Genomic DNA, 8,748 nt, shown 5'->3' on the forward strand with positions numbered 1-8,748 from the left:
AAAAAAAAAAAAAAAGCTTTAAAATGGTTAAAAAGAAAAGTTGCACACTCCCAGTAATTATGGGATGGTGTCTTCTCAGGAAAGAAATGATTCTTACAATAAGAAATAGCATTGCAACTAGGTGCATTGTACCTAAGAAATTTAATTTATTTAGATATGATTATTAATTTATGGTATCCATGTATGTAAATATATTGGGTAAAATGCTATTGAGACCATTCACTTAGTGAATGTGTACTATGTTTAAATATATTTAACATTATTTCACATTGCTAAATGCCAATTTTTTTTTAATCATAAGTTAAAACAAACCTTAGCATCCACGTGGACATGAAAGTACCACTCAAGTAAAAACATCATCCGGTCATTTTCAGGTCCTCTGGCTGAGATACGACTTTCTCTTTCATCAACATGCACACTTCCCATGAGCGCACAGAAGGACAGATTTCACTGTCAGTAGGACAGCTGACTGCATCAAAACTGGGTGAGTGCAGGTGGCATAACATTCGACTCAGCAGCCAGTAGCCTTTGGGCACATCTGTTCCCGAAAACAGGTATTGAAAACAACCCAAGACCACAGCACTCGAGGTGACCTGGGGCCAGAAGCATCCGGATGAAGACAAAGGCATTGGAGAAGAGGACCTGAGATAGAACAGGATGGCCGGGAAATGAGGCAGTCCAGGAGGAGACCCACCTCCCGGGAGCCTCAGAGGCAACTGGGTCACACTGCAGACGCTGTCACTTGGCAGCGGGGCCAGGACACTGCTAAGCTCTCACTAGCAAAGGGACGCAGTGCAGTCTTCTCGCCAAGGGCCACTGAGGCTGGCCTGTGCAAATTACTCTCTCCGGGAGACACTCCCTGGATGATCACTTTGTTTGGTGCTGCTCATCCTCCCTTGAACCACAGTCCACTTATCCCGCCCCACCCCTTCTCTCTGGCAGAAGAACATAAGCTGGGCCGGGACCCAGAACAACCAAATCCTGGCATCCCCTAAGAAGAGGGAACTCTTGCATCTTGCTCTCAGCACCTTCCCAGCTCTGTCCCACCAGAGGTAACACAAGCACCCAATTTACCAAAAGTTCTAACATCCAGTGGTATGACAGTCCCAGGAGATTGCAGGACATCCCACGGCGTGACCACAGTCGAAGGCAGTAAGCTCACAGACACTGCTACACCCTATGGAAACAAAGCGTCTTCCCACATGCCAAATGTCAGCACCCCTCATTCACTCTTTCAAGCAACAAGAAAATGGCTCATCATTTTGCCACAGACCTCAGAATATCTACCTAACCCTGATATAAATAGGGTCCATCTAAATCAAAATCATGAGACAGCCTTGGAGAAATGTCAGTCATAATTCAGCTCTCATCAGCCTTGCTCAGAAGGCACAGCTGAGAACCTCATTTGAGTTTCTGGAAGGCAGCATTCTTGAGGCTTTTAAAGGAATGTAGATGAGTTGGGGTTCCTCAGAGAGGCCCCTCAGCATCCCTTTAACAGAACTGGAGAAGTCACATCACTGATGTGGGTTGGTGTTCAGCTGTGTCACGTGTGCTGGGGAGACCATCAGTAGCCTCAGCAGGAAGACAGGGCTGGGAGAGAGGCTGGGAAGCCTGAGAGGCCTGAGGGGGCGTGTCTCTGCTGCCCCTTCTGGGCCACCCATCTGGGAAGGAGCCCACTGAGGTCATGAACTTGTGCTGGCTGAGTGTGCTGTTCTGGAACCTCTGAATTGGATGGGCTGACTGTCCTAATTGGTCAGGTCGTAAGAGGTCACAGGAGGGATCTGGAAGCACTTAAGAGGCTTCTGACGGCTGGGTAATCTGCATCGATCAGAAGACTGCCCTTGTTTCTCAGGAACCCATGGGCACTTAGCAGAGCTCTTCACTTCTGCTGCATAAAGGCAGCCCCGCCACGAGGCAGCTAGAGGCAGGTGCAGGACCAGCGGAAGCTTTGTGGTCAGGCTGCCAACGGGGTCACTTCTCATCCCGTGTCACTTTCAGCCAAGTGTTTCATACCGTCCTTTGTATCTGTCCTCTGTCATCTGTCTTAAACTTGAGCAGAACTGTAGTGTACCTGGTGAATCCGGGCTGCGGATTCTGTGTAAATGCGGCAGGCTACCTTCAAAAGGACGCGGGACATTTTTTTTAAGTGTGGAAAAGAGTAAGTGCATGCAGGTGAAGAGAGACAAGAATACGGAACAGGTCACTACAACGTCCACCCCCTTCCAACCCACACGTGAAGTATTACCCAGTCCAACTTCCCCTGCCTTTGTTTGGAACTAGAGGAGTTATTTCACTAGCATTTATAAGAAATGACAAGTTCTCCTTGGCGCAGGTCTAAGAGTAGCTCATTATGTGGCTTGACTGCTTTTCTTCAGAGAATTTCTGCCTGTCCCCTCCTCGTCCCCCGTGCCCCCCTCTCTCCCACCCCATGCTGTCTCGCTGGGGTCTTTGTGTCCCTGCTGGGTCCTCTCCTAGCTGTATAATAGATGTGGTCTGGTCCTCGCAGGGTTTTTCATTTCATGGAGGCCTCAATCGTATATACACAAAGATTAATTGCAACTTGATGGAAAACACAGAACACTATGACAAATCACTTGTTCCAAAACAGGATACTTAAGGCAGTCGTGGCATTCATGCACCTGTTGGTGAGGTGCGCTTCCGTTTTGTTTTTCTCCCCCACAGTATCTGACTATATTAGAGACTCACTAAATATTTAATAAGTGATTATTAACACAGCTGCTTTTTTTAAAGACAGAATTTAGCTCAGTGCACCGATGAAAAAAAAATTGAGTCTATTAAAATATTTACTGACACAATAATAACAATAGCAGTAGCTGCCATTTGTCAGGCCTGCTGTGCATCAGTTTTCATTCAAAAAAGTCCCCCTACCATTTTTTGCAAGCCTCAACAACTTGAAATGGCTGGAAGAGGGAAGGCACACAGATGTTAACTGACTGACTTCAGGTCACACTATCAGGAACTGAAGAGGAGATTCTGCCTGTTATCAGAGCCTACACTTCTCTTCACTCCCCATCATTAACAGGACTTCTCCGGTTACCCTTGGGTCCTCTCTGAAGACCCCCCAAGCCATCTTGATAGCCTGAAGGATGCTGCCTTCCAGAAACTCCTATCACTGCTTTTTTCCCAGCCTCCCGCCGCCATCTTCACCAGACTTCAGACTTGGGAGAGCTCTGATGTTCTCCCTCTGACTCCAACGTGGCCCATTCCTCCACACCATCCCAGACTCACCACGAGGCTGCGTGGCCTAGGGACCCTCACCGTCACCTTTGAAGCGCTGACTGTGGCCTTCACCTGCATCCTCTGCATGCCCTTCTCTCCAGCTAGAGAGCCCTCATTCAAAGGCAACTGCGCTCGCCAGCCCTGGCCCCATTCCTCACTGCCCTTCCATGTGCCACCAAAAAGTGCTCTGCTCCAGCCACCACCCCCGACTCTGAGCCCTTGATGGCAGGATACAATCTCACTGGCCTCTGTGGACAGCGCTCATGGTGCCGAGCTCTTCACACTGGCCTTCGAACCATTTACTGGACATGCTGCCTAACCACTCAATGTAGTCAAGGCCTGGGGTAGCTGCTGCAGTCTGGCACTGGGTACTCGGGCCAGAGACAGCTCTATTTTGGGTGCCTACCGCTAGATCTCCTCCCTGGGGACAGCATCTGTGTGCCTGGCTGCCTCCCACACCCAGAAGCCCTAGCCCCTAGGATACTCTTTTAATATTAATGAGTTAACGAGCATACTCCAGTGCACGTGTTACTAATACAAGGATCTGCTTCCATGTCTTAGCCCTGCCACTAACCATGTACTACTCTGCCATGTAGTGGCCATGTCACCTTGGGACTGTGACTTATGCTAGTCTTAGCTGCCACCTTCCTGAGAGCTATTCAAAGTGCTGTCATGACAAGCCAACAAAGTAATTCAGAATGAGGGTTTATGGGAGAGGCTGGACATGGTGACCACGCAGTGGCCATGTGCTGGAATCATTATGGTGTATCCCCATGCCCCTTACACCTCTCAGTTTGAGGTTCAATGAATGTCTCAGTGCTGCCAACAGTGCCCCAGTGACCTCCAGTCTCTAGCACCATCTCTTGGTCTCATGCTCTTCTCCACTTCCTTGGACTCAGAGCCTATTCTCAAGCAAGGATCCTGCATGTCTCCCTGAGGGAAAGTGTAGAACACAGAGGCCCAGGGTCAGAGGCTGCACTGCGGGAGCTCACCCAGCCAGAATGCATGCCGCCAGAACAGTATGTTCCTCCTAGGAAAGTTCGCCCCCCCCCGCCCCCCCAACACTCAGGAGGCAGCTCAGCTCTGCTGCTGTAACTCTCCCACCAACCTTTTGCGGGAAGGAACTCGTAACCCTAAGAAAGTAACTAAGGAGACTGGAGCAGTGTGCCCTGAGCTGACCCTCACAGAAAGGCATGTCCAAATCACAGGCCCCATGCTCTGGCCACTCCTTCTGCCTGCTCTGCCTCCTGGATGCACAAGGCCAACCGCCCCCTTTCACCAGCACTAAACCCAGACCCAACTTAGCCTCCCAAGCCCATCCCCACCAAGCCCACCTATTAACTAAGGTAAACTGCCAACCGAGGTCAATTTATAATTTAAATCTACACTGCATAATGCATAAGATATCGTGTTATAAATTATTCACCCGCAAATTGCCATCTGGATGATTAGGGAACTTGGGGGGAAATTTAAAAGAGGAGCAGGCATTTTCCCAGCATCATGTCAGCAAGCACAGAGCGCTCGCTTTGGTTGCTGGAGCTGTTGTTTTATTTGCCAGGAACCCAAGCAGATGGATTCTACTCCTCTCTTGCTAAAATCATCAGGGAGCTGTGTGCCAGCCACACCCCTGGAGTGCACATCTCACCCCACTCCAGTCCCAGCCAGGATCCTTCAGCCTTGCTCCCCCTTCAGACAGCCACAGGGCACATGTATCCCAGGAACCTGTCTGGTCTCCCACTGCCTGCACTGAGCCAGCGACTCCAGGGACCCCCCCACCCCTCACTGGCCCTTTTCCCCTCAAGGCCTTACAAAGAACTGGCTAACTCTTACCCACAGCCCACTCTTGCCAATGGAAGCTCCCAGGAAAGGAGTTAGTGTCTTACAGGGGGACCATGAGGTCATCATCTAACACCAGAGCATACTCCCACGGTTGCTGTCTTGAGTCTGTCCGCTGCTTGGTGGTCACTGTACTACATGCTGAGGACACAGATGAACAGAACACATTCTGTGTTACAAGGAATTCACCAACCCGAAGGTCTGTTCATTGAAACAAATCACTACACAACAAATTCCGTCATCTGACGCCCACTTTGTACTAGCCACAACTGTATTTGATGAGAGCCGCAACACTTAAGAGTTCAAGGTCAGGGGGCTAAAAAGGTCTCTGCACAGCTCTGCACTCTGGAGACAGGGCATGGAAGGACGCTCAGAGAAAGTGCTGCCTGACCTGGGTGCTGAGGGCTGCGGAGGTGCCTGCCTGGCAAACCAGGAGAAGGGCAGCGCCCCACCCCCCCACCCCCACTGTCACCTGTCCGAGCATGCGCACTGGGGAGCTGCAGGGCCCTGCATCTATCAACGCTTAAAGGGGGCCCCGCAACCCCAAGGTGCTGCGGGAACGTGCTAAATATGTCTCTTCCCTTGAACGAGGTCAGTGTGGTTTCCACCTCATCTGTGACTAATGAGCCTCACAGAATCGTGTGAGGTTGGCAGGAAATGGAATTTTTCTCAGCCTTTCATAACAGAGTAATTGGAGGCCTCGCTGTGCCCTCACCTCACTGTCTGCGATAGGCACTCTCTACTGGGTAAAATATGATGATTCCAAGGCACCTTTGCATTTAGACCTTATGGGTGTCCCTGGGTCCAAGAAATCCTTTAAGTTCACCTCATCCTGAGGTACAAATATGGAAAAAACAGCTGCTCCTGCCTGTGAGGACCTCCCGGGAGAAGCCCCTTTTCCTCTTGGACTGACTGACTGGCTACTACTGCTGCTGTGGACTCCTATGCAGAAGCTACAAAGCAAATGCCGCCTACTTGGGGTACAATGAGGGGTCTTCGTGGCGGTATGCTGTGTGTCCATGAGAGGCAGTGCAGGGAAATGACCTGGGAGACCAGCCACTTCCCAAGACAAAAACTACAAATTTATATTCTCTTCCTTCACGGCTGCCAAGGGTTGTCAGCACAAGGCCTGTGTCCAGGGGAGATTCGGTCAACAGCCTGGCCCAGCAGATGGGCAAGAACACAGTGCTGACTCAGGGCCATGCTCTTTTGCCCAGCATCTGTGTAACACTTTAGCTCTGTTTACCATCACACAACAAAGATGGATATAAAGGCAGATAAATATAAAACCCACTTTCTCCTCCAATAACTCTCCAACCATCCACTTGCCACCAAGATAAGAAATCGTTTCCATCCAACAGTTTCTCAACTGTACCCTCAAAAACTTGAATGTTCCGAGTGGTTGTGTGTTTAAGAGATATTCTCTGTTGGTTTTTGATAAATTGTTTATATCAGAGTTTGATATTCTTTGGCTGAACCCTTTCTGAGACTGTTCAAACAGATTAAACACTCAAAACTTTGAAAGGCTTTTCTATGCCTCCTGGACAAAATTTCAAGACTTACATGATCAAATCAAGAGTGTAGATACCCTGAACTCCAATTTAATAGGTACTTTCAGATCGCACTGCAAGTATGAACTCATCACAAGGCTTGCAGTACGGGAGAACAGAGGAAGCTTCTCAAGGTATCATTTCTGGGATGAAGGCTAAAAATTGTCTATCACAGCCAGTTAGTCTCAAAGGAAGCCTAAATAAATCGAGCCCAGTAGGGAGCCTGTGGCGTGAGACCTATATTAGGAGCAATCTTTTGAGAACCGTGTCCATAGGAAATAAGAATTCTTCCTCTAACTGGGACACAGGACCCTCCTAAGAATAAAACTTTGGATGACTTTACAGGAAGATTACTGTACCTTAGAAAGCAATCTAGGAACTGAAACAAAAATTTGCATTTGGATGATACTCTCATTTGATGGTAAAATACTTTTCTGACTTTAAATTGTCAGGATGGCAGCGAGGGAGGTGAGCAAGGCACAGACACACACTCTCACAGGCAACTGCATCTTTGATTAAAGACCAAAATACAGCTGGATCCACAGCACACAAAACTGATTAAGGAAATTAACATATAGAAAATACTTTAACCCTGAATCAAAATTAGCTATCAAAGCCATATAAATATTAGCCTTCATTTGCTGAGCACCAACTATATACCAGGCACTAGGTCTAGGTCATGCACACTCTAATTTAATCCTAAAAGCAAATCCTACTGGAAAGTGGTAACACCCACACTTCACAGGTGAAGCAGAGAAAATGCTCTACACTTGCCCAGTTCAAATAAAAGTTTTCTGAAAATCACCCAAAAATACATACATTGTGTGAAGTGGATTTTCCCCGTGACGCATGTAACAGGACTCAGCTATGCCCACGTTCCCCATCATTTATATGTGTGGCCACCGCATCCCTGCAGAGCCACTACTGGGACCCACAGATCCACACTACAGTGACTTCAGAAAGCCTCATGGTAACACATGGTAACACCTCAGTGACCACAAGGCAGCCCCTGACCAATTCCAAGGAACAAGAGGACCGAGTTCCACTTCAATCACTCAGAGAGGATTTCAGAAAACCAGCAATTGGTCCCTCCACTCCTCTGTTGCAGAAGCACTGCTCTGAGGCCTGGCTCAGCTGTCAGACATCGCCGTGCGAGACTCACTCTGCAATCAGTTTGTCACAACAACCATCTCTCGCCCTGCCGTTCCTCAGGGGAAACATATCAAAACAAACACACATGCAACAAGTAAGACTAAAACTACATTCGACACTCGTGTGCTCAGAACTTTGGAATAGGAGGGGAACTTTCGCCCTTGCTAGAAGTGCTGCCCTCTCCCCTCTTACAAGGCATACAGTCATGATAATAATAAAACATTTATTTGGGGTCCCACCACTAACAGTAACTACTGATTTCCTTTGTTTCCTTCTCATCAACGCGTCTTTCTTGGAAGACAGTCTCCCACTCCCAAAGACAGCTTATAGATCATGACACTGTGTTTCCTCCAAAAAGATAAACTCAGAGACCGGGGATAATTTCTTCTGAAAACCTGTGCACACTATTCCAAGTTCAGCGTTGGATCCCTTCTATGTATGTTCCTGTGCCCCTTCCACTTTCCCCACATGAAAGCAGTATTCTGATGTTTCTTATGATGTGTGCATCCCCTAAACTCCTATGTTAAAGTCCTAACCCCAGATGTGATGGTACCCAGAAGTACAGCCTCTGGAGGTAAAGAGGTTTAGATGAAGTTCCGTGGATAGGGAGCCTGCAATAGCATCAGTGCCCTTGCAAGGGAGAGAGATGTCAAGCTTCCTCTCGGCCAAATGAGGAAACACAGAAGGTGGCCCTGAGAAGCCTGCAAGAGAGTCTTTACCACCAATCACATCAAGGATGTCACAGCCTCCAAAATTGCTAGAAACGACGGCCTATTGTTTAAGCTACCATGTTGATGACCGTTTGTTACAGCAGGCCAAGCTAAGACACTGTTACCATGATTAGACTGAGATGTCTATAAGAAAGAGAGAGCTCTGTTTGTTCTTACCACTGCACCTGGCATGGGGTCTGAGATGTAAGAGACACTAAGGAAATATCGGTTAATAGGATGGATGGATGGATGGATAGATG

At 48.3% G+C, this 8,748-nt stretch overlaps 1 protein-coding gene across 2 annotated transcripts in view; it reads right to left on the bottom strand.

Moving 5' to 3' along the window:
* SPOCK1 (sparc/osteonectin, cwcv and kazal-like domains proteoglycan (testican) 1) overlaps positions 1-8,748 on the bottom strand; it is a 439,606-nt gene that overhangs the window by 308,586 nt on the left and 122,272 nt on the right. The window lies entirely within an intron of this gene.

Source organism: Condylura cristata, unplaced genomic scaffold (genome assembly GCF_000260355.1).
Source record: "Condylura cristata isolate star-nosed mole 26May11 unplaced genomic scaffold, ConCri1.0 scaffold00021, whole genome shotgun sequence".
Taxonomy (NCBI): domain Eukaryota; kingdom Metazoa; phylum Chordata; class Mammalia; order Eulipotyphla; family Talpidae; genus Condylura; species Condylura cristata.